This window comes from Pongo abelii, chromosome 9 (assembly GCF_028885655.2).
Source record: "Pongo abelii isolate AG06213 chromosome 9, NHGRI_mPonAbe1-v2.0_pri, whole genome shotgun sequence".
In the NCBI taxonomy this organism is placed as follows: domain Eukaryota; kingdom Metazoa; phylum Chordata; class Mammalia; order Primates; family Hominidae; genus Pongo; species Pongo abelii.
The window spans coordinates 48,105,101-48,132,407 of record NC_071994.2 but is presented as its reverse complement, the minus strand read 5'-3'; positions in this window follow the sequence as shown (position 1 = coordinate 48,132,407).

Sequence of the window (27,307 nt, the reverse complement as noted above, 5' to 3'; positions counted from 1 at the left end):
AATATCTTCACCTAAAAACTACAGAGAAGCATTCTCAGAAAGTTGTTCACGATGCATTCATTCAACTCACAGAGTTGAACCTTCCTTTTGATAGAACAGTTTTGAAACACTCTTTTTGTAGAATCTGCAAGAGGATATTTGGAGCGTTTTGAGGCCTATGCTGGAAAAGGAAATATCTTCACCTAAAAACTAGACAGAAGCATTCTCAGAAACTTCTGTGTGATGAGTGCATTCAACTCACAGACTTGAACGTTTCTTTTGATAGAACAGTTTGGAAACATTACGATTGTAGAATCTGCAAGTGTTTATTCGGAGCACCTTGAGGCCTATGTTGGAAAAGGAAATATCTTCACATAAAAACTACAGAGAAGGATTCTCAGAAACTTCTTTGTGATGAGTTCATTCAACTCACAGAGTTGAACCTACCAATTGATAGAGAAGTTTGGAAACACTCTTTTTGTAGAATCTGCAAGTGGATATTTGGAGCCGTTTGAGGCCTATGCTGGAAAAGGAAATATCTTCACATAAAAACTGAACAGAAGCATTCTCAGAAACTTCTTTGTGTTAAGTGCATTCAACTCACAGACTTGAACTTACCTGTAGAAAGAGCAGTTTTGAAACACTCTTTTGGTAAAATCTGCAAGTGGTTATTTGGAGCACTTCGAGGCCTGTGCTGGGATATGGAATATCTTCACCTAAAAACTACAGAGAAGCATTCTCAGAAAGTTCTTCACGATGCATTCATTCAACTCACAGAGTTGAACCTTCCTTTTGATAGAACAGTTTTGAAACACTCTTTTTGTAGAATCTGCAAGAGGATATTTGGAGCGTTTTGAGGCCTATGCTGGAAAAGGAAATATCTTCACCTAAAAACTAGACAGAAGCATTCTCAGAAACTTCTGTGTGATGAGTGCATTCAACTCACAGACTTGAACGTTTCTTTTGATAGAACAGTTTGGAAACATTACGTTTGTAGAATCTGCAAGTGTTTATTCGGAGCACCTTGAGGCCTATGTTGGAAAAGGAAATATCTTCACATAAAAACTAGAGAGAAGGATTCTCAGAAACTTCTTTGTGATGAGTTCATTCAACTCACAGAGTTGAACCTACCAATTGATAGAGAAGTTTGGAAACACTCTTTTTGTAGAATCCGCAAGTGGATATTTGGAGCCGTTTGAGGCCTATGCTGGAAAAGGAAATATCTTCACATAAAAACTGAACAGAAGCATTCTCAGAAACTTCTTTGTGTTGAGTGCATTCAACTCACAGACTTGAACTTACCTGTAGAAAGAGCAGTTTTGAAACACTCTTTTGGTAAAATCTGCAAGTGGTTATTTGGAGCACTTCGAGGCCTTTGCTGGGATATGGAATATCTTCACCTAAAAACTACAGAGAAGGATTCTCAGAAAGTTCTTCACGATGCATTCATTCAACTCACAGAGTTGAACCTTCCTTTTGATAGAACAGTTTTGAAACACTCTTTTTGTAGAATCTGCGAGAGGATATTTGGAGCGTTTTGAGGCCTATGCTGGAAAAGGAAATATCTTCACCTAAAAACTAGACAGAAGCATCCTCAGAAACTCCTGTGTGATGAGTGCATTCAACTCACAGACTTGAACGTTTCTTTTGATAGAACAGTTTGGAAACATTACGATTGTAGAATCTGCAAGTGTTTATTCGGAGCACCTTGAGGCCTATGTTGGAAAAGGAAATATGTTCACATAAAAACTAGAGAGAAGGATTCTCAGAAACTTCTTTGTGATGAGTTCATTCAACTCACAGAGTTGAACCTACCAATTGATAGAGAAGTTTGGAAACACTCTTTTTGTAGAATCTGCAAGTGGATATTTGGAGCCGTTTGAGGCCTATGCTGGAAAAGGAAATATCTTCACATAAAAACTGAACAGAAGCATTCTCAGAAACTTCTTTGTGTTGAGTGCATTCAACTCACAGACTTGAACTTACCTATAGAAAGAGCAGTTTTGAAACACTCTTTTGGTAAAATCTGCAAGTGGTTATTTGGAGCACTTCGAGGCCTGTGCTGCGATATGGAATATCTTCACCTAAAAACTACAGAGAAGCATTCTCAGAAAGTTCTTCACGATGCATTCATTCAACTCACAGAGTTGAACCTTCCTTTTGATAGAACAGTTTTGAAACACTCTTTTTGTAGAATCTGCAAGAGGATATTTGGAGCGTTTTGAGGCCTATGCTGGAAAAGGAAATATCTTCACCTAAAAACTAGACAGAAGCATCCTCAGAAACTTCTGTGTGATGAGTGCATTCAACTCACAGACTTGAACGTTTCTTTTGATAGAACAGTTTGGAAACATTACGTTTGTAGGATCTGCAAGTGTTTATTCGGAGCACCTTGAGGCCTAAGTTGGAAAAGGAAATATCTTCACATAAAAACTAGAGAGAAGGATTCTCAGAAACTTCTTTGTGATGAGTTCATTCAACTCACAGAGTTGAACCTACCAATTGATAGAGAAGTTTGGAAACACTCTTTTTGTAGAATCTGCAAGTGGATATTTGGAGCCGTTTGAGGCCTATGCTGGAAAAGGAAATATCTTCACATAAAAACTGAACAGAAGCATTCTCAGAAACTTCTTTGTGTTGAGTGCATTCAACTCACAGACTTGAACTTACCTGTAGAAAGAGCAGTTTTGAAACACTCTTTTGGTAAAATCTGCAAGTGGTTATTTGGAGCACTTCGAGGCCTGTGCTGGGATATGGAATATCTTCACCTAAAAACTACAGAGAAGCATTCTCAGAAAGTTCTTCACGATGCATTCATTCAACTCACAGAGTTGAACCTTCCTTTTGATAGAACAGTTTTGAAACACTCTTTTTGTAGAATCTGCAAGAGGATATTTGGAGCGTTTTGAGGCCTATGCTGGAAAAGGAAATATCTTCACCTAAAAACTAGACAGAAGCATCCTCAGAAACTCCTGTGTGATGAGTGCATTCAACTCACAGACTTGAACGTTTCTTTTGATAGAACAGTTTTGAAACATTGCGTTTGTAGAATCTGCAAGTGTTTATTCGGAGCACCTTGAGGCCTATGTTGGAAAAGGAAATATCTTCACATAAAAACTAGAGAGAAGGATTCTCAGAAACTTCTTTGTGATGAGTTCATTCAACTCACAGAGTTGAACCTACCAATTGATAGAGAAGTTTGGAAACACTCTTTTTGTAGAATCTGCAAGTGGATATTTGGAGCCGTTTGAGGCCTATGCTGGAAAAGGAAATATCTTCACATAAAAACTGAACAGAAGCATTCTCAGAAACTTCTTTGTGTTAAGTGCATTCAACTCACAGACTTGAACTTACCTGTAGAAAGAGCAGTTTTGAAACACTCTTTTGGTAAAATCTGCAAGTGGTTATTTGGAGCACTTCGAGGCCTGTGCTGGGATATGGAATATCTTCACCTAAAAACTACAGAGAAGCATTCTCAGAAAGTTCTTCACGATGCATTCATTCAACTCACAGAGTTGAACCTTCCTTTTGATAGAACAGTTTTGAAACACTCTTTTTGTAGAATCTGCAAGAGGATATTTGGAGCGTTTTGAGGCCTATGCTGGAAAAGGAAATATCTTTACCTAAAAACTAGACAGAAGCATCCTCAGAAACTTCTCTGTGATGAGTGCATTCAACTCACAGACTTGTACGTTTCTTTTCATAGAACAGTTTGGAAACATTACGTTTGTAGAATCTGCAAGTGTTTATTCGGAGCACCTTGAGGCCTATGTTGGAAAAGGAAATATCTTCACATAAAAACTAGAGAGAAGGATTCTCAGAAACTTCTTTGTGATGAGTTCATTCAACTCACAGAGTTGAACCTACCAATTGATAGAGAAGTTTGGAAACACTCTTTTTGTAGAATCTGCAAGTGGATATTTGGAGCCGTTTGAGGCCTATGCTGGAAAAGGAAATATCTTCACATAAAAACTGAACAGAAGCATTCTCAGAAACTTCTTTGTGTTGAGTGCATTCAACTCACAGACTTGAACTTACCTGTAGAAAGAGCAGTTTTGAAACACTCTTTTGGTAAAATCTGCAAGTGGTTATTTGGAGCACTTCGAGGCCTGTGCTGGGATATGGAATATCTTCACCTAAAAACTACAGAGAAGCATTCTCAGAAAGTTCTTCACGATGCATTCATTCAACTCACAGAGTTGAACCTTCCTTTTGATAGAACAGTTTTGAAACACTCTTTTTGTAGAATCTGCAAGAGGATATTTGGAGCGTTTTGAGGCCTATGCTGGAAAAGGAAATATCTTCACCTAAAAACTAGACAGAAGCATCCTCAGAAACTCCTGTGTGATGAGTGCATTCAACTCACAGACTTGAACGTTTCTTTTGATAGAACAGTTTTGAAACATTGCGTTTGTAGAATCTGCAAGTGTTTATTCGGAGCACCTTGAGGCCTATGTTGGAAAAGGAAATATCTTCACATAAAAACTAGAGAGAAGGATTCTCAGAAACTTCTTTGTGATGAGTTCATTCAACTCACAGAGTTGAACCTACCAATTGATAGAGAAGTTTGGAAACACTCTTTTTGTAGAATCTGCAAGTGGATATTTGGAGCCGTTTGAGGCCTATGCTGGAAAAGGAAATATCTTCACATAAAAACTGAACAGAAGCATTCTCAGAAACTTCTTTGTGTTGAGTGCATTCAACTCACAGACTTGAACTTACCTGTAGAAAGAGCAGTTTTGAAACACTCTTTTGGTAAAATCTGCAAGTGGTTATTTGGAGCACTTCGAGGCCTGTGCTGGGATATGGAATATCTTCACCTAAAAACTACAGAGAAGCATTCTCAGAAAGTTCTTCACGATGCATTCATTCAACTCACAGAGTTGAACCTTCCTTTTGATAGAACAGTTTTGAAACACTCTTTTTGTAGAATCTGCAAGAGGATATTTGGAGCGTTTTGAGGCCTATGCTGGAAAAGGAAATATCTTCACCTAAAAACTAGACAGAAGCATCCTCAGAAACTTCTGTGTGATGAGTGCATTCAACTCACAGACTTGAACGTTTCTTTTGATAGAACAGTTTGGAAACATTACGTTTGTAGAATCTGCAAGTGTTTATTCGGAGCACCTTGAGGCCTATGTTGGAAAAGGAAATGTCTTCACATAAAAACTAGAGAGAAGGATTCTCAGAAACTTCTTTGTGATGAGTTCATTCAACTCACAGAGTTGAACCTACCAATTGATAGAGAAGTTTGGAAACACTCTTTTTGTAGAATCTGCAAGTGGATATTTGGAGCCGTTTGAGGCCTATGCTGGAAAAGGAAATATCTTCACATAAAAACTGAACAGAAGCATTCTCAGAAACTTCTTTGTGTTGAGTGCATTCAACTCACAGACTTGAACTTACCTGTAGAAAGAGCAGTTTTGAAACACTCTTTTGGTAAAATCTGCAAGTGGTTATTTGGAGCACTTCGAGGCCTGTGCTGGGATATGGAATATCTTCACCTAAAAACTACAGAGAAGCATTCTCAGAAAGTTCTTCACGATGCATTCATTCAACTCACAGAGTTGAACCTTCCTTTTGATAGAACAGTTTTGAAACACTCTTTTTGTAGAATCTGCAAGAGGATATTTGGAGCGTTTTGAGGCCTATGCTGGAAAAGGAAATATCTTCACCTAAAAACTAGACAGAAGCATCCTCAGAAACTCCTGTGTGATGAGTGCATTCAACTCACAGACTTGAACGTTTCTTTTGATAGAACAGTTTTGAAACATTGCGTTTGTAGAATCTGCAAGTGTTTATTCGGAGCACCTTGAGGCCTATGTTGGAAAAGGAAATATCTTCACATAAAAACTAGAGAGAAGGATTCTCAGAAACTTCTTTGTGATGAGTTCATTCAACTCACAGAGTTGAACCTACCAACTGATAGAGAAGTTTGGAAACACTCTTTTTGTAGAATCTGCAAGTGGATATTTGGAGCCGTTTGAGGCCTATGCTGGAAAAGGAAATATCTTCACATAAAAACTGAACAAAAGCATTGTCAGAAACTTCTTTGTGTTAAGTGCATTCAACTCACAGACTTGAACTTACCTGTAGAAAGAGCAGTTTTGAAACACTCTTTTGGTAAAATCTGCAAGTGGTTATTTGGAGCACTTCGAGGCCTGTGCTGGGATATGGAATATCTTCACCTAAAAACTACAGAGAAGCATTCTCAGAAAGTTCTTCACGATGCATTCATTCAACTCACAGAGTTGAACCTTCCTTTTGATAGAACAGTTTTGAAACACTCTTTTTGTAGAATCTGCAAGAGGATATTTGGAGCGTTTTGAGGCCTATGCTGGAAAAGGAAATATCTTCACCTAAAAACTAGACAGAAGCATCCTCAGAAACTTCTGTGTGATGAGTGCATTCAACTCACAGACTTGAACGTTTCTTTTGATAGAACAGTTTGGAAACATTACGTTTGTAGAATCTGCAAGTGTTTATTCGGAGCACCTTGAGGCCTATGTTGGAAAAGGAAATATCTTCACATAAAAACTAGAGAGAAGGATTCTCAGAAACTTCTTTGTGATGAGTTCATTCAACTCACAGAGTTGAACCTACCAATTGATAGAGAAGTTTGGAAACACTCTTTTTGTAGAATCTGCAAGTGGATATTTGGAGCCGTTTGAGGCCTATGTTGGAAAAGGAAATATCTTCACATAAAAACTGAACAGAAGCATTCTCAGAAACTTCTTTGTGTTAAGTGCATTCAACTCACAGACTTGAACTTACCTGTAGAAAGAGCAGTTTTGAAACACTCTTTTGGTAAAATCTGCAAGTGGTTATTTGGAGCACTTCGAGGCCTGTGCTGGGATATGGAATATCTTCACCTAAAAACTACAGAGAAGCATTCTCAGAAAGTTCTTCACGATGCATTCATTCAACTCACAGAGTTGAACCTTCCTTTTGATAGAACAGTTTTGAAACACTCTTTTTGTAGAATCTGCAAGAGGATATTTGGAGCGTTTTGAGGCCTATGCTGGAAAAGGAAATATCTTCACCTAAAAACTAGACAGAAGCATCCTCAGAAACTCCTGTGTGATGAGTGCATTCAACTCACAGACTTGAACGTTTCTTTTGATAGAACAGTTTGGAAACATTACGTTTGTAGAATCTGCAAGTGTTTATTCGGAGCACCTTGAGGCCTATGTTGGAAAAGGAAATATCTTCACATAAAAACTAGAGAGAAGGATTCTCAGAAACTTCTTTGTGATGAGTTCATTCAACTCACAGAGTTGAACCTACCAATTGATAGAGAAGTTTGGAAACACTCTTTTTGTAGAATCTCCAAGTGGATATTTGGAGCCGTTTGAGGCCTATGCTGGAAAAGGAAATATCTTCACATAAAAACTGAACAGAAGCATTCTCAGAAACTTCTTTGTGTTGAGTGCATTCAACTCACAGACTTGAACTTACCTGTAGAAAGAGCAGTTTTGAAACACTCTTTTGGTAAAATCTGCAAGTGGTTATTTGGAGCACTTCGAGGCCTGTGCTGGGATATGGAATATCTTCACCTAAAAACTACAGAGAAGCATTCTCAGAAAGTTCTTCACGATGCATTCATTCAACTCACAGAGTTGAACCTTCCTTTTGATAGAACAGTTTTGAAACACTCTTTTTGTAGAATCTGCAAGAGGATATTTGGAGCGTTTTGAGGCCTATGCTGGAAAAGGAAATATCTTCACCTAAAAACTAGACAGAAGCATCCTCAGAAACTTCTGTGTGATGAGTGCATTCAACTCACAGACTTGAACGTTTCTTTTGATAGAACAGTTTGGAAACATTACGTTTGTAGAATCTGCAAGTGTTTATTCGGAGCACCTTGAGGCCTATGTTGGAAAAGGAAATATCTTCACTTAAAAACTAGAGAGAAGGATTCTCAGAAACTTCTTTGTGATGAGTTCATTCAACTCACAGAGTTGAACCTACCAATTGATAGAGAAGTATGGAAACACTCTTTTTGTAGAATCTCCAAGTGGATATTTGGAGCCGTTTGAGGCCTATGCTGGAAAAGGAAATATCTTCACATAAAAACTGAACAGAAGCATTCTCAGAAACTTCTTTGTGTTGAGTGCATTCAACTCACAGACTTGAACTTACCTGTAGAAAGAGCAGTTTTGAAACACTCTTTTGGTAAAATCTGCAAGTGGTTATTTGGAGCACTTCGAGGCCTGTGCTGGGATATGGAATATCTTCACCTAAAAACTACAGAGAAGCATTCTCAGAAAGTTCTTCACGATGCATTCATTCAACTCACAGAGTTGAACCTTCCTTTTGATAGAACAGTTTTGAAACACTCTTTTTGTAGAATCTGCAAGAGGATATTTGGAGCGTTTTGAGGCCTATGCTGGAAAAGGAAATATCTTCACCTAAAAACTAGACAGAAGCATCCTCAGAAACTCCTGTGTGATGAGTGCATTCAACTCACAGACTTGAACGTTTCTTTTGATAGAACAGTTTTGAAACATTGCGTTTGTAGAATCTGCAAGTGTTTATTCGGAGCACCTTGAGGCCTATGTTGGAAAAGGAAATATCTTCACATAAAAACTAGAGAGAAGGATTCTCAGAAACTTCTTTGTGATGAGTTCATTCAACTCACAGAGTTGAACCTACCAATTGATAGAGAAGTTTGGAAACACTCTTTTTGTAGAATCTGCAAGTGGATATTTGGAGCCGTTTGAGGCCTATGCTGGAAAAGGAAATATCTTCACATAAAAACTGAGCAGAAGCATTCTCAGAAACTTCTTTGTGTTAAGTGCATTCAACTCACAGACTTGAACTTACCTGTAGAAAGAGCAGTTTTGAAACACTCTTTTGGTAAAATCTGCAAGTGGTTATTTGGAGCACTTCGAGGCCTGTGCTGGGATATGGAATATCTTCACCTAAAAACTACAGAGAAGCATTCTCAGAAAGTTCTTCACGATGCATTCATTCAACTCACAGAGTTGAACCTTCCTTTTGATAGAACAGTTTTGAAACACTCTTTTTGTAGAATCTGCAAGAGGATATTTGGAGCGTTTTGAGGCCTATGCTGGAAAAGGAAATATCTTCACCTAAAAACTAGACAGAAGCATCCTCAGAAACTTCTGTGTGATGAGTGCATTCAACTCACAGACTTGAACGTTTCTTTTGATAGAACAGTTTGGAAACATTACGTTTGTAGAATCTGCAAGTGTTTATTCGGAGCACCTTGAGGCCTATGTTGGAAAAGGAAATATCTTCACATAAAAACTAGAGAGAAGGATTCTCAGAAACTTCTTTGTGATGAGTTCATTCAACTCACAGAGTTGAACCTACCAATTGATAGAGAAGTTTGGAAACACTCTTTTTGTAGAATCTGCAAGTGGATATTTGGAGCCGTTTGAGGCCTATGCTGGAAAAGGAAATATCTTCACATAAAAACTGAACAGAAGCATTCTCAGAAACTTCTTTGTGTTAAGTGCATTCAACTCACAGACTTGAACTTACCTGTAGAAAGAGCAGTTTTGAAACACTCTTTTGGTAAAATCTGCAAGTGGTTATTTGGAGCACTTCGAGGCCTGTGCTGGGATATGGAATATCTTCACCTAAAAACTACAGAGAAGCATTCTCAGAAAGTTCTTCACGATGCATTCATTCAACTCACAGAGTTGAACCTTCCTTTTGATAGAACAGTTTTGAAACACTCTTTTTGTAGAATCTGCAAGAGGATATTTGGAGCGTTTTGAGGACTATGCTGGAAAAGGAAATATCTTCACCTAAAAACTAGACAGAAGCATCCTCAGAAACTCCTGTGTGATGAGTGCATTCAACTCACAGACTTGAACGTTTCTTTTGATAGAACAGTTTGGAAACATTGCGTTTGTAGAATCTGCAAGTGTTTATTCGGAGCACCTTGAGGCCTATGTTGGAAAAGGAAATATCTTCACATAAAAACTAGAGAGAAGGATTCTCAGAAACTTCTTTGTGATGAGTTCATTCAACTCACAGAGTTGAACCTACCAATTGATAGAGAAGTTTGGAAACACTCTTTTTGTAGAATCTGCAAGTGGATATTTGGAGCCGTTTGAGGCCTACGCTGGAAAAGGAAATATCTTCACATAAAAACTGAACAGAAGCATTCTCAGAAACTTCTTTGTGTTAAGTGCATTCAACTCACAGACTTGAACTTACCTGTAGAAAGAGCAGTTTTGAAACACTCTTTTGGTAAAATCTGCAAGTGGTTATTTGGAGCACTTCGAGGCCTGTGCTGGGATATGGAATATCTTCACCTAAAAACTACAGAGAAGCATTCTCAGAAAGTTCTTCACGATGCGTTCATTCAACTCACAGAGTTGAACCTTCCTTTTGATAGAACAGTTTTGAAACACTCTTTTTGTAGAATCTGCAAGAGGATATTTGGAGCGTTTTGAGGCCTATGCTGGAAAAGGAAATATCTTCACCTAAAAACTAGACAGAAGCATCCTCAGAAACTTCTGTGTGATGAGTGCATTCAACTCACAGACTTGAACGTTTCTTTTGATAGAACAGTTTGGAAACATTACGTTTGTAGAATCTGCAAGTGTTTATTCGGAGCACCTTGAGGCCTATGTTGGAAAAGGAAATATCTTCATATAAAAACTAGAGAGAAGGATTCTCAGAAACTTCTTTGTGATGAGTTCATTCAACTCACAGAGTTGAACCTACCAATTGATAGAGAAGTTTGGAAACACTCTTTTTGTAGAATCTCCAAGTGGATATTTGGAGCCGTTTGAGGCCTATGCTGGAAAAGGAAATATCTTCACATAAAAACTGAACAGAAGCATTCTCAGAAACTTCTTTGTGTTGAGTGCATTCAACTCACAGACTTGAACTTACCTGTAGAAAGAGCAGTTTTGAAACACTCTTTTGGTAAAATCTGCAAGTGGTTATTTGGAGCACTTCGAGGCCTGTGCTGGGATATGGAATATCTTCACCTAAAAACTACAGAGAAGCATTCTCAGAAAGTTCTTCACGATGCATTCATTCAACTCACAGAGTTGAACCTTCCTTTTGATAGAACAGTTTTGAAACACTCTTTTTGTAGAATCTGCAAGAGGATATTTGGAGCGTTTTGAGGCCTATGCTGGAAAAGGAAATATCTTCACCTAAAAACTAGACAGAAGCATCCTCAGAAACTCCTGTGTGATGAGTGCATTCAACTCACAGACTTGAACGTTTCTTTTGATAGAACAGTTTTGAAACATTGCGTTTGTAGAATCTGCAAGTGTTTATTCGGAGCACCTTGAGGCCTATGTTGGAAAAGGAAATATCTTCACATAAAAACTAGAGAGAAGGATTCTCAGAAACTTCTTTGTGATGAGTTCATTCAACTCACAGAGTTGAACCTACCAATTGATAGAGAAGTTTGGAAACACTCTTTTTGTAGAATCTGCAAGTGGATATTTGGAGCCGTTTGAGGCCTATGCTGGAAAAGGAAATATCTTCACATAAAAACTGAGCAGAAGCATTCTCAGAAACTTCTTTGTGTTAAGTGCATTCAACTCACAGACTTGAACTTACCTGTAGAAAGAGCAGTTTTGAAACACTCTTTTGGTAAAATCTGCAAGTGGTTATTTGGAGCACTTCGAGGCCTGTGCTGGGATATGGAATATCTTCACCTAAAAACTACAGAGAAGCATTCTCAGAAAGTTCTTCACGATGCATTCATTCAACTCACAGAGTTGAACCTTCCTTTTGATAGAACAGTTTTGAAACACTCTTTTTGTAGAATCTGCAAGAGGATATTTGGAGCGTTTTGAGGCCTATGCTGGAAAAGGAAATATCTTCACCTAAAAACTAGACAGAAGCATCCTCAGAAACTCCTGTGTGATGAGTGCATTCAACTCACAGACTTGAACGTTTCTTTTGATAGAACAGTTTTGAAACATTGCGTTTGTAGAATCTGCAAGTGTTTATTCGGAGCACCTTGAGGCCTATGTTGGAAAAGGAAATATCTTCACATAAAAACTAGAGAGAAGGATTCTCAGAAACTTCTTTGTGATGAGTTCATTCAACTCACAGAGTTGAACCTACCAATTGATAGAGAAGTTTGGAAACACTCTTTTTGTAGAATCTGCAAGTGGATATTTGGAGCCGTTTGAGGCCTATGCTGGAAAAGGAAATATCTTCACATAAAAACTGAACAGAAGCATTCTCAGAAACTTCTTTGTGTTGAGTGCATTCAACTCACAGACTTGAACTTACCTGTAGAAAGAGCAGTTTTGAAACACTCTTTTGGTAAAATCTGCAAGTGGTTATTTGGAGCACTTCGAGGCCTGTGCTGGGATATGGAATATCTTCACCTAAAAACTACAGAGAAGCATTCTCAGAAAGTTCTTCACGATGCATTCATTCAACTCACAGAGTTGAACCTTCCTTTTGATAGAACAGTTTTGAAACACTCTTTTTGTAGAATCTGCAAGAGGATATTTGGAGCGTTTTGAGGCCTATGCTGGAAAAGGAAATATCTTCACCTAAAAACTAGACAGAAGCATCCTCAGAAACTTCTGTGTGATGAGTGCATTCAACTCACAGACTTGAACGTTTCTTTTGATAGAACAGTTTGGAAACATTACGTTTGTAGAATCTGCAAGTGTTTATTCGGAGCACCTTGAGGCCTATGTTGGAAAAGGAAATATCTTCACATAAAAACTAGAGAGAAGGATTCTCAGAAACTTCTTTGTGATGAGTTCATTCAACTCACAGAGTTGAACCTACCAATTGATAGAGAAGTTTGGAAACACTCTTTTTGTAGAATCTGCAAGTGGATATTTGGAGCCGTTTGAGGCCTATGCTGGAAAAGGAAATATCTTCACATAAAAACTGAACAGAAGCATTCTCAGAAACTTCTTTGTGTTAAGTGCATTCAACTCACAGACTTGAACTTACCTGTAGAAAGAGCAGTTTTGAAACACTCTTTTGGTAAAATCTGCAAGTGGTTATTTGGAGCACTTCGAGGCCTGTGCTGGGATATGGAATATCTTCACCTAAAAACTACAGAGAAGCATTCTCAGAAAGTTCTTCACGATGCGTTCATTCAACTCACAGAGTTGAACCTTCCTTTTGATAGAACAGTTTTGAAACACTCTTTTTGTAGAATCTGCAAGAGGATATTTGGAGCGTTTTGAGGCCTATGCTGGAAAATTAAATATCTTCACCTAAAAACTAGACAGAAGCATCCTCAGAAACTTCTGTGTGATGAGTGCATTCAACTCACAGACTTGAACGTTTCTTTTGATAGAACAGTTTGGAAACATTACGTTTGTAGAATCTGCAAGTGTTTATTCGGAGCACCTTGAGGCCTATGTTGGAAAAGGAAATATCTTCACATAAAAACTAGAGAGAAGGATTCTCAGAAACTTCTTTGTGATGAGTTCATTCAACTCACAGAGTTGAACCTACCAATTGATAGAGAAGTTTGGAAACACTCTTTTTGTAGAATCTCCAAGTGGATATTTGGAGCCGTTTGAGGCCTATGCTGGAAAAGGAAATATCTTCACATAAAAACTGAACAGAAGCATTCTCAGAAACTTCTTTGTGTTGAGTGCATTCAACTCACAGACTTGAACTTACCTGTAGAAAGAGCAGTTTTGAAACACTCTTTTGGTAAAATCTGCAAGTGGTTATTTGGAGCACTTCGAGGCCTGTGCTGGGATATGGAATATCTTCACCTAAAAACTACAGAGAAGCATTCTCAGAAAGTTCTTCACGATGCATTCATTCAACTCACAGAGTTGAACCTTCCTTTTGATAGAACAGTTTTGAAACACTCTTTTTGTAGAATCTGCAAGAGGATATTTGGAGCGTTTTGAGGCCTATGCTGGAAAAGGAAATATCTTCACCTAAAAACTAGACAGAAGCATCCTCAGAAACTCCTGTGTGATGAGTGCATTCAACTCACAGACTTGAACGTTTCTTTTGATAGAACAGTTTTGAAACATTGCGTTTGTAGAATCTGCAAGTGTTTATTCGGAGCACCTTGAGGCCTATGTTGGAAAAGGAAATATCTTCACATAAAAACTAGAGAGAAGGATTCTCAGAAACTTCTTTGTGATGAGTTCATTCAACTCACAGAGTTGAACCTACCAATTGATAGACAAGTTTGGAAACACTCTTTTTGTAGAATCTGCAAGTGGATATTTGGAGCCGTTTGAGGCCTATGCTGGAAAAGGAAATATCTTCACATAAAAACTGAACAGAAGCATTCTCAGAAACTTCTTTGTGTTGAGTGCATTCAACTCACAGACTTGAACTTACCTGTAGAAAGAGCAGTTTTGAAACACTCTTTTGGTAAAATCTGCAAGTGGTTATTTGGAGCACTTCGAGGCCTGTGCTGGGATATGGAATATCTTCACCTAAAAACTACAGAGAAGCATTCTCAGAAAGTTCTTCACGATGCATTCATTCAACTCACAGAGTTGAACCTTCCTTTTGATAGAACAGTTTTGAAACACTCTTTTTGTAGAATCTGCAAGAGGATATTTGGAGCGTTTTGAGGCCTATGCTGGAAAAGGAAATATCTTCACCTAAAAACTAGACAGAAGCATCCTCAGAAACTCCTGTGTGATGAGTGCATTCAACTCACAGACTTGAACGTTTCTTTTGATAGAACAGTTTTGAAACATTGCGTTTGTAGAATCTGCAAGTGTTTATTCGGAGCACCTTGAGGCCTATGTTGGAAAAGGAAATATCTTCACATAAAAACTAGAGAGAAGGATTCTCAGAAACTTCTTTGTGATGAGTTCACTCAACTCACAGGGTTGAACCTACCAATTGATAGAGAAGTTTGGAAACACTCTTTTTGTAGAATCTGCAAGTGGATATTTGGAGCCGTTTGAGGCCTATGCTGGAAAAGGAAATATCTTCACAGAAAAACTGAACAAAAGCATTCTCAGAAACTTCTTTGTGTTGAGTGCATTCAACTCACAGACTTGAACTTACCTGTAGAAAGAGCAGTTTTGAAACACTCTTTTGGTAAAATCTGCAAGTGGTTATTTGGAGCACTTCGAGGCCTGTGCTGGGATATGGAATATCTTCACCTAAAAACTACAGAGAAGCATTCTCAGAAAGTTCTTCACGATGCATTCATTCAACTCACAGAGTTGAACCTTCCTTTTGATAGAACAGTTTTGAAACACTCTTTTTGTAGAATCTGCAAGAGGATATTTGGAGCGTTTTGAGGCCTATGCTGGAAAAGGAAATATCTTCACCTAAAAACTAGACAGAAGCATCCTCAGAAACTTCTGTGTGATGAGTGCATTCAACTCACAGACTTGAACGTTTCTTTTGATAGAACAGTTTGGAAACATTACGTTTGTAGAATCTGCAAGTGTTTATTCGGAGCACCTTGAGGCCTATGTTGGAAAAGGAAATATCTTCACATAAAAACTAGAGAGAAGGATTCTCAGAAACTTCTTTGTGATGAGTTCATTCAACTCACAGAGTTGAACCTACCAATTGATAGAGAAGTTTGGAAACACTCTTTTTGTAGAATCTGCAAGTGGATATTTGGAGCCGTTTGAGGCCTATGCTGGAAAAGGAAATATCTTCACATAAAAACTGAACAGAAGCATTCTCAGAAACTTCTTTGTGTTAAGTGCATTCAACTCACAGACTTGAACTTACCTGTAGAAAGAGCAGTTTTGAAACACTCTTTTGGTAAAATCTGCAAGTGGTTATTTGGAGCACTTCGAGGCCTGTGCTGGGATATGGAATATCTTCACCTAAAAACTACAGAGAAGCATTCTCAGAAAGTTCTTCACGATGCATTCATTCAACTCACAGAGTTGAACCTTCCTTTTGATAGAACAGTTTTGAAACACTCTTTTTGTAGAATCTGCAAGAGGATATTTGGAGCGTTTTGAGGCCTATGCTGGAAAAGGAAATATCTTCACCTAAAAACTAGACAGAAGCATCCTCAGAAACTTCTGTGTGATGAGTGCATTCAACTCACAGACTTGAACGTTTCTTTTGATAGAACAGTTTGGAAACATTACGTTTGTAGAATCTGCAAGTGTTTATTCGGAGCACCTTGAGGCCTATGTTGGAAAAGGAAATATCTTCACATAAAAACTACAGAGAAGGATTCTCAGAAACTTCTTTGTGATGAGTTCATTCAACTCACAGAGTTGAACCTACCAATTGATAGAGAAGTTTGGAAACACTCTTTTTGTAGAATCTCCAAGTGGATATTTGGAGCCGTTTGAGGCCTATGCTGGAAAAGGAAATATCTTCACATAAAAACTGAACAGAAGCATTCTCAGAAACTTCTTTGTGTTGAGTGCATTCAACTCACAGACTTGAACTTACCTGTAGAAAGAGCAGTTTTGAAACACTCTTTTGGTAAAATCTGCAAGTGGTTATTTGGAGCACTTCGAGGCCTGTGCTGGGATATGGAATATCTTCACCTAAAAACTACAGAGAAGCATTCTCAGAAAGTTCTTCACGATGCATTCATTCAACTCACAGAGTTGAACCTTCCTTTTGATAGAACAGTTTTGAAACACTCTTTTTGTAGAATCTGCAAGAGGATATTTGGAGCGTTTTGAGGCCTATGCTGGAAAAGGAAATATCTTCACCTAAAAACTAGACAGAAGCATCCTCAGAAACTCCTGTGTGATGAGTGCATTCAACTCACAGACTTGAACGTTTCTTTTGATAGAACAGTTTTGAAACATTGCGTTTGTAGAATCTGCAAGTGTTTATTCGGAGCACCTTGAGGCCTATGTTGGAAAAGGAAATATCTTCACATAAAAACTAGAGAGAAGGATTCTCAGAAACTTCTTTGTGATGAGTTCATTCAACTCACAGAGTTGAACCTACCAATTGATAGAGAAGTTTGGAAACACTCTTTTTGTAGAATCTCCAAGTGGATATTTGGAGCCGTTTGAGGCCTATGCTGGAAAAGGAAATATCTTCACATAAAAACTGAACAGAAGCATTCTCAGAAACTTCTTTGTGTTGAGTGCATTCAACTCACAGACTTGAACTTACCTGTAGAAAGAGCAGTTTTGAAACACTCTTTTGGTAAAATCTGCAAGTGGTTATTTGGAGCACTTCGAGGCCTGTGCTGGGATATGGAATATCTTCACCTAAAAACTACAGAGAAGCATTCTCAGAAAGTTCTTCACGATGCATTCATTCAACTCACAGAGTTGAACCTTCCTTTTGATAGAACAGTTTTGAAACACTCTTTTTGTAGAATCTGCAAGAGGATATTTGGAGCGTTTTGAGGCCTATGCTGGAAAAGGAAATATCTTCACCTAAAAACTAGACAGAAGCATCCTCAGAAACTCCTGTGTGATGAGTGCATTCAACTCACAGACTTGAACGTTTCTTTTGATAGAACAGTTTTGAAACATTGCGTTTGTAGAATCTGCAAGTGTTTATTCGGAGCACCTTGAGGCCTATGTTGGAAAAGGAAATATCTTCACATAAAAACTAGAGAGAAGGATTCTCAGAAACTTCTTTGTGATGAGTTCATTCAACTCACAGAGTTGAACCTACCAATTGATAGAGAAGTTTGGAAACACTCTTTTTGTAGAATCTGCAAGTGGATATTTGGAGCCGTTTGAGGCCTATGCTGGAAAAGGAAATATCTTCACATAAAAACTGAACAGAAGCATTCTCAGAAACTTCTTTGTGTTGAGTGCATTCAACTCACAGACTTGAACTTACCTGTAGAAAGAGCAGTTTTGAAACACTCTTTTGGTAAAATCTGCAAGTGGTTATTTGGAGCACTTCGAGGCCTGTGCTGGGATATGGAATATCTTCACCTAAAAACTACAGAGAAGCATTCTCAGAAAGTTCTTCACGATGCATTCATTCAACTCACAGAGTTGAACCTTCCTTTTGATAGAACAGTTTTGAAACACTCTTTTTGTAGAATCTGCAAGAGGATATTTGGAGCGTTTTGAGGCCTATGCTGGAAAAGGAAATATCTTCACCTAAAAACTAGACAGAAGCATCCTCAGAAACTCCTGTGTGATTAGTGCATTCAACTCACAGACTTGAACGTTTCTTTTGATAGAACAGTTTTGAAACATTGCGTTTGTAGAATCTGCAAGTGTTTATTCGGAGCACCTTGAGGCCTATGTTGGAAAAGGAAATATCTTCACATAAAAACTAGAGAGAAGGATTCTCAGAAACTTCTTTGTGATGAGTTCATTCAACTCACAGAGTTGAACCTACCAATTGATAGAGAAGTTTGGAAACACTCTTTTTGTAGAATCTGCAAGTGGATATTTGGAGCCGTTTGAGGCCTATGCTGGAAAAGGAAATATCTTCACATAAAAACTGAACAAAAGCATTCTCAGAAACTTCTTTGTGTTGAGTGCATTCAACTCACAGACTTGAACTTACCTGTAGAAAGAGCAGTTTTGAAACACTCTTTTGGTAAAATCTGCAAGTGGTTATTTGGAGCACTTCGAGGCCTGTGCTGGGATATGGAATATCTTCACCTAAAAACTACAGAGAAGCATTCTCAGAAAGTTCTTCACGATGCATTCATTCAACTCACAGAGTTGAACCTTCCTTTTGATAGAACAGTTTTGAAACACTCTTTTTGTAGAATCTGCAAGAGGATATTTGGAGCGTTTTGAGGCCTATGCTGGAAAAGGAAATATCTTCACCTAAAAACTAGACAGAAGCATCTTCAGAAACTCCTGTGTGATGAGTGCATTCAACTCACAGACTTGAACGTTTCTTTTGATAGAACAGTTTGGAAACATTACGTTTGTAGAATCTGCAAGTGTTTATTCGGAGCACCTTGAGGCCTATGTTGGAAAAGGAAATATCTTCACATAAAAACTAGAGAGAAGGATTCTCAGAAACTTCTTTGTGATGAGTTCATTCAACTCACAGAGTTGAACCTACCAATTGATAGAGAAGTTTGGAAACACTCTTTTTGTAGAATCTGCAAGTGGATATTTGGAGCCGTTTGAGGCCTATGCTGGAAAAGGAAATATCTTCACATAAAAACTGAGCAGAAGCATTCTCAGAAACTTCTTTGTGTTAAGTGCATTCAAATCACAGACTTGAACTTACCTGTAGAAAGAGCAGTTTTGAAACACTCTTTTGGTAAAATCTGCAAGTGGTTATTTGGAGCACTTCGAGGCCTGTGCTGGGATATGGAATATCTTCACCTAAAAACTACAGAGAAGCATTCTCAGAAAGTTCTTCACGATGCATTCATTCAACTCACAGAGTTGAACCTTCCTTTTGATAGAACAGTTTTGAAACACTCTTTTTGTAGAATCTGCAAGAGGATATTTGGAGCGTTTTGAGGCCTATGCTGGAAAAGGAAATATCTTCACCTAAAAACTAGACACAAGCATCCTCAGAAACTTCTGTGTGATGAGTGCATTCAACTCAAAGACTTGAACGTTTCTTTTGATAGAACAGTTTGGAAACATTACGTTTGTAGGATCTGCAAGTGTTTATTCGGAGCACCTTGAGGCCTATGTTGGAAAAGGAAATATCTTCACATAAAAACTAGAGAGAAGGATTCTCAGAAACTTCTTTGTGATGAGTTCATTCAACTCACAGAGTTGAACCTACCAATTGATAGAGAAGTTTGGAAACACTCTTTTTGTAGAATCTGCAAGTGGATATTTGGAGCCGTTTGAGGCCTATGCTGGAAAAGGAAATATCTTCACATAAAAACTGAACAGAAGCATTCTCAGAAACTTCTTTGTGTTAAGTGCATTCAACTCACAGACTTGAACTTACCTGTAGAAAGAGCAGTTTTGAAACACTCTTTTGGTAAAATCTGCAAGTGGTTATTTGGAGCACTTCGAGGCCTGTGCTGGGATATGGAATATCTTCACCTAAAAACTACAGAGAAGCATTCTCAGAAAGTTCTTCACGATGCATTCATTCAACTCACAGAGTTGAACCTTCCTTTTGATAGAACAGTTTTGAAACACTCTTTTTGTAGAATCTGCAAGAGGATATTTGGAGCGTTTTGAGGCCTATGCTGGAAAAGGAAATATCTTCACCTAAAACCTAGACAGAAGCATCCTCAGAAACTTCTGTGTGATGAGTGCATTCAACTCACAGACTTGAACGTTTCTTTTGATAGAACAGTTTGGAAACATTACGTTTGTAGAATCTGCAAGTGTTTATTCGGAGCACCTTGAGGCCTATGTTGGAAAAGGAAATATCTTCACATAAAAACTAGAGAGAAGGATTCTCAGAAACTTCTTTGTGATGAGTTCATTCAACTCACAGAGTTGAACCTACCAATTGATAGAGAAGTTTGGAAACACTCTTTTTGTAGAATCTCCAAGTGGATATTTGGAGCCGTTTGAGGCCTATGCTGGAAAAGGAAATATCTTCACATAAAAACTGAACAGAAGCATTCTCAGAAACTTCTTTGTGTTGAGTGCATTCAACTCACAGACTTGAACTTACCTGTAGAAAGAGCAGTTTTGAAACACTCTTTTGGTAAAATCTGCAAGTGGTTATTTGGAGCACTTCGAGGCCTGTGCTGGGATATGGAATATCTTCACCTAAAAACTACAGAGAAGCATTCTCAGAAAGTTCTTCACGATGCATTCATTCAACTCACAGAGTTGAACCTTCCTTTTGATAGAACAGTTTTGAAACACTCTTTTTGTAGAATCTGCAAGAGGATATTTGGAGCGTTTTGAGGCCTATGCTGGAAAAGGAAATATCTTCACCTAAAAACTAGACAGAAGCATCCTCAGAAACTCCTGTGTGATGAGTGCATTCAACTCACAGACTTGAACGTTTCTTTTGATAGAACAGTTTGGAAACATTGCGTTTGTAGAATCTGCAAGTGTTTATTCGGAGCACCATGAGGCCTATGTTGGAAAAGGAAATATCTTCACATAAAAACTAGAGAGAAGGATTCTCAGAAACTTCTTTGTGATGAGTTCATTCAACTCACAGAGTTGAACCTACCAATTGATAGAGAAGTTTGGAAACACTCTTTTTGTAGAATCTGCAAGTGGATATTTGGAGCCGTTTGAGGCCTATGCTGGAAAAGGAAATATCTTCACATAAAAACTGAACAGAAGCATTCTCAGAAACTTCTTTGTGTTGAGTGCATTCAACTCACAGACTTGAACTTACCTGTAGAAAGAGCAGTTTTGAAACACTCTTTTGGTAAAATCTGCAAGTGGTTATTTGGAGCACTTCGAGGCCTGTGCTGGGATATGGAATATCTTCACCTAAAAACTACAGAGAAGCATTCTCAGAAAGTTCTTCACGATGCATTCATTCAACTCACAGAGTTGAACCTTCCTTTTGATAGAACAGTTTTGAAACACTCTTTTTGTAGAATCTGCAAGAGGATATTTGGAGCGTTTTGAGGCCTATGCTGGAAAAGGAAATATCTTCACCTAAAAACTAGACAGAAGCATCCTCAGAAACTTCTGTGTGATGAGTGCATTCAACTCACAGACTTGAACGTTTCTTTTGATAGAACAGTTTGGAAACATTACGTTTGTAGAATCTGCAAGTGTTTATTCGGAGCACCTTGAGGCCTATGTTGGAAAAGGAAATATCTTCACATAAAAACTAGAGAGAAGGATTCTCAGAAACTTCTTTGTGATGAGTTCATTCAACTCACAGAGTTGAACCTACCAATTGATAGAGAAGTTTGGAAACACTCTTTTTGTAGAATCTCCAAGTGGATATTTGGAGCCGTTTGAGGCCTATGCTGGAAAAGGAAATATCTTCACATAAAAACTGAACAGAAGCATTCTCAGAAACTTCTTTGTGTTGAGTGCATTCAACTCACAGACTTGAACTTACCTGTAGAAAGAGCAGTTTTGAAACACTCTTTTGGTAAAATCTGCAAGTGGTTATTTGGAGCACTTCGAGGCCTGTGCTGGGATGTGGAATATCTTCACCTAAAAACTACAGAGAAGCATTCTCAGAAAGTTCTTCATGATGCATTCATTCAACTCACAGAGTTGAACCTTCCTTTTGATAGAACAGTTTTGAAACACTCTTTTTGTAGAATCTGCAAGAGGATATTTGGAGCGTTTTGAGGCCTATGCTGGAAAAGGAAATATCTTCACCTAAAAACTAGACAGAAGCATCCTCAGAAACTCCTGTGTGATGAGTGCATTCAACTCACAGACTTGAACGTTTCTTTTGATAGAACAGTTTGGAAACATTGCGTTTGTAGAATCTGCAAGTGTTTATTCGGAGCACCATGAGGCCTATGTTGGAAAAGGAAATATCTTCACATAAAAACTAGAGAGAAGGATTCTCAGAAACTTCTTTGTGATGAGTTCATTCAACTCACAGAGTTGAACCTACCAATTGATAGAGAAGTTTGGAAACACTCTTTTTGTAGAATCTGCAAGTGGATATTTGGAGCCGTTTGAGGCCTATGCTGGAAAAGGAAATATCTTCACATAAAAACTGAACAGAAGCATTCTCAGAAACTTCTTTGTGTTGAGTGCATTCAACTCACAGACTTGAACTTACCTGTAGAAAGAGCAGTTTTGAAACACTCTTTTGGTAAAATCTGCAAGTGGTTATTTGGAGCACTTCGAGGCCTGTGCTGGGATATGGAATATCTTCACCTAAAAACTACAGAGAAGCATTCTCAGAAAGTTCTTCACGATGCATTCATTCAACTCACAGAGTTGAACCTTCCTTTTGATAGAACAGTTTTGAAACACTCTTTTTGTAGAATCTGCAAGAGGATATTTGGAGCGTTTTGAGGCCTATGCTGGAAAAGGAAATATCTTCACCTAAAAACTAGACAGAAGCATCCTCAGAAACTTCTGTGTGATGAGTGCATTCAACTCACAGACTTGAACGTTTCTTTTGATAGAACAGTTTGGAAACATTACGTTTGTAGAATCTGCAAGTGTTTATTCGGAGCACCTTGAGGCCTATGTTGGAAAAGGAAATATCTTCACATAAAAACTAGAGAGAAGGATTCTCAGAAACTTCTTTGTGATGAGTTCATTCAACTCACAGAGTTGAACCTACCAATTGATAGAGAAGTTTGGAAACACTCTTTTTGTAGAATCTCCAAGTGGATATTTGGAGCCGTTTGAGGCCTATGCTGGAAAAGGAAATATCTTCACATAAAAACTGAACAGAAGCATTCTCAGAAACTTCTTTGTGTTGAGTGCATTCAACTCACAGACTTGAACTTACCTGTAGAAAGAGCAGTTTTGAAACACTCTTTTGGTAAAATCTGCAAGTGGTTATTTGGAGCACTTCGAGGCCTGTGCTGGGATATGGAATATCTTCACCTAAAAACTACAGAGAAGCATTCTCAGAAAGTTCTTCACGATGCATTCATTCAACTCACAGAGTTGAACCTTCCTTTTGATAGAACAGTTTTGAAACACTCTTTTTGTAGAATCTGCAAGAGGATATTTGGAGCGTTTTGAGGCCTATGCTGGAAAAGGAAATATCTTCACCTAAAAACTAGACAGAAGCATCCTCAGAAACTCCTGTGTGATGAGTGCATTCAACTCACAGACTTGAACGTTTCTTTTGATAGAACAGTTTTGAAACATTGCGTTTGTAGAATCTGCAAGTGTTTATTCGGAGCACCTTGAGGCCTATGTTGGAAAAGGAAATATCTTCACATAAAAACTAGAGAGAAGGATTCTCAGAAACTTCTTTGTGATGAGTTCATTCAACTCACAGAGTTGAACCTACCAATTGATAGAGAAGTTTGGAAACACTCTTTTTGTAGAATCTGCAAGTGGATATTTGGAGCCGTTTGAGGCCTATGCTGGAAAAGGAAATATCTTCACATAAAAACTGAACAGAAGCATTCTCAGAAACTTCTTTGTGTTGAGTGCATTCAACTCACAGACTTGAACTTACCTGTAGAAAGAGCAGTTTTGAAACACTCTTTTGGTAAAATCTGCAAGTGGTTATTTGGAGCACTTCGAGGCCTGTGCTGGGATATGGAATATCTTCACCTAAAAACTACAGAGAAGCATTCTCAGAAAGTTCTTCACGATGCATTCATTCAACTCACAGAGTTGAACCTTCCTTTTGATAGAACAGTTTTGAAACACTCTTTTTGTAGAATCTGCAAGAGGATATTTGGAGCGTTTTGAGGCCTATGCTGGAAAAGGAAATATCTTCACCTAAAAACTAGACAGAAGCATCCTCAGAAACTTCTGTGTGATGAGTGCATTCAACTCACAGACTTGAACGTTTCTTTTGATAGAACAGTTTGGAAACATTACGTTTGTAGAATCTGCAAGTGTTTATTCGGAGCACCTTGAGGCCTATGTTGGAAAAGGAAATATCTTCACATAAAAACTAGAGAGAAGGATTCTCAGAAACTTCTTTGTGATGAGTTCATTCAACTCACAGAGTTGAACCTACCAATTGATAGAGAAGTTTGGAAACACTCTTTTTGTAGAATCTCCAAGTGGATATTTGGAGCCGTTTGAGGCCTATGCTGGAAAAGGAAATATCTTCACATAAAAACTGAACAGAAGCATTCTCAGAAACTTCTTTGTGTTGAGTGCATTCAACTCACAGACTTGAACTTACCTGTAGAAAGAGCAGTTTTGAAACACTCTTTTGGTAAAATCTGCAAGTGGTTATTTGGAGCACTTCGAGGCCTGTGCTGGGATATGGAATATCTTCACCTAAAAACTACAGAGAAGCATTCTCAGAAAGTTCTTCACGATGCATTCATTCAACTCACAGAGTTGAAACTTCCTTTTGATAGAACAGTTTTGAAACACTCTTTTTGTAGAATCTGCAAGAGGATATTTGGAGCGTTTTGAGGCCTATGCTGGAAAAGGAAATATCTTCACCTAAAAACTAGACAGAAGCATCCTCAGAAACTCCTGTGTGATGAGTGCATTCAACTCACAGACTTGAACGTTTCTTTTGATAGAACAGTTTTGAAACATTGCGTTTGTAGAATCTGCAAGTGTTTATTCGGAGCACCTTGAGGCCTATGTTGGAAAAGGAAATATCTTCACATAAAAACTAGAGAGAAGGATTCTCAGAAACTTCTTTGTGATGAGTTCATTCAACTCACAGAGTTGAACCTACCAATTGATAGAGAAGTTTGGAAACACTCTTTTTGTAGAATCTGCAAGTGGATATTTGGAGCCGTTTGAGGCCTATGCTGGAAAAGGAAATATCTTCACATAAAAACTGAACAGAAGCATTCTCAGAAACTTCTTTGTGTTGAGTGCATTCAACTCACAGACTTGAACTTACCTGTAGAAAGAGCAGTTTTGAAACACTCTTTTGGTAAAATCTGCAAGTGGTTATTTGGAGCACTTCGAGGCCTGTGCTGGGATATGGAATATCTTCACCTAAAAACTACAGAGAAGCATTCTCAGAAAGTTCTTCACGATGCATTCATTCAACTCACAGAGTTGAACCTTCCTTTTGATAGAACAGTTTTGAAACACTCTTTTTGTAGAATCTGCAAGAGGATATTTGGAGCGTTTTGAGGCCTATGCTGGAAAAGGAAATATCTTCACCTAAAAACTAGACAGAAGCATCCTCAGAAACTTCTGTGTGATGAGTGCATTCAACTCACAGACTTGAACGTTTCTTTTGATAGAACAGTTTGGAAACATTACGTTTGTAGAATCTGCAAGTGTTTATTCGGAGCACCTTGAGGCCTATGTTGGAAAAGGAAATATCTTCACATAAAAACTAGAGAGAAGGATTCTCAGAAACTTCTTTGTGATGAGTTCATTCAACTCACAGAGTTGAACCTACCAATTGATAGAGAAGTTTGGAAACACTCTTTTTGTAGAATCTGCAAGTGGATATTTGGAGCCGTTTGAGGCCTATGCTGGAAAAGGAAATATCTTCACATAAAAACTGAACAGAAGCATTCTCAGAAACTTCTTTGTGTTGAGTGCATTCAACTCACAGACTTGAACTTACCTGTAGAAAGAGCAGTTTTGAAACACTCTTTTGGTAAAATCTGCAAGTGGTTATTTGGAGCACTTCGAGGCCTGTGCTGGGATATGGAATATCTTCACCTAAAAACTACAGAGAAGCATTCTCAGAAAGTTCTTCACGATGCATTCATTCAACTCACAGAGTTGAACCTTCCTTTTGATAGAACAGTTTTGAAACACTCTTTTTGTAGAATCTGCAAGAGGATATTTGGAGCGTTTTGAGGCCTATGCTGGAAAAGGAAATATCTTCACCTAAAAACTAGACAGAAGCATCCTCAGAAACTCCTGTGTGATGAGTGCATTCAACTCACAGACTTGAACGTTTCTTTTGATAGAACAGTTTTGAAACATTGCGTTTGTAGAATCTGCAAGTGTTTATTCGGAGCACCTTGAGGCCTATGTTGGAAAAGGAAATATCTTCACATAAAAACTAGAGAGAAGGATTCTCAGAAACTTCTTTGTGATGAGTTCATTCAACTCACAGAGTTGAACCTACCAATTGATAGAGAAGTTTGGAAACACTCTTTTTGTAGAATCTGCAAGTGGATATTTGGAGCCGTTTGAGGCCTATGCTGGAAAAGGAAATATCTTCACATAAAAACTGAGCAGAAGCATTCTCAGAAACTTCTTTGTGTTAAGTGCATTCAACTCACAGACTTGAACTTACCTGTAGAAAGAGCAGTTTTGAAACACTCTTTTGGTAAAATCTGCAAGTGGTTATTTGGAGCACTTCGAGGCCTGTGCTGGGATATGGAATATCTTCACCTAAAAACTACAGAGAAGCATTCTCAGAAAGTTCTTCACGATGCATTCATTCAACTCACAGAGTTGAACCTTCCTTTTGATAGAACAGTTTTGAAACACTCTTTTTGTAGAATCTGCAAGAGGATATTTGGAGCGTTTTGAGGCCTATGCTGGAAAAGGAAATATCTTCACCTAAAAACTAGACAGAAGCATCCTCAGAAACTTCTGTGTGATGAGTGCATTCAACTCACAGACTTGAACGTTTCTTTTGATAGAACAGTTTGGAAACATTACGTTTGTAGAATCTGCAAGTGTTTATTCGGAGCACCTTGAGGCCTATGTTGGAAAAGGAAATATCTTCACATAAAAACTAGAGAGAAGGATTCTCAGAAACTTCTTTGTGATGAGTTCATTCAACTCACAGAGTTGAACCTACCAATTGATAGAGAAGTTTGGAAACACTCTTTTTGTAGAATCTCCAAGTGGATATTTGGAGCCGTTTGAGGCCTATGCTGGAAAAGGAAATATCTTCACATAAAAACTGAACAGAAGCATTCTCAGAAACTTCTTTGTGTTGAGTGCATTCAACTCACAGACTTGAACTTACCTGTAGAAAGAGCAGTTTTGAAACACTCTTTTGG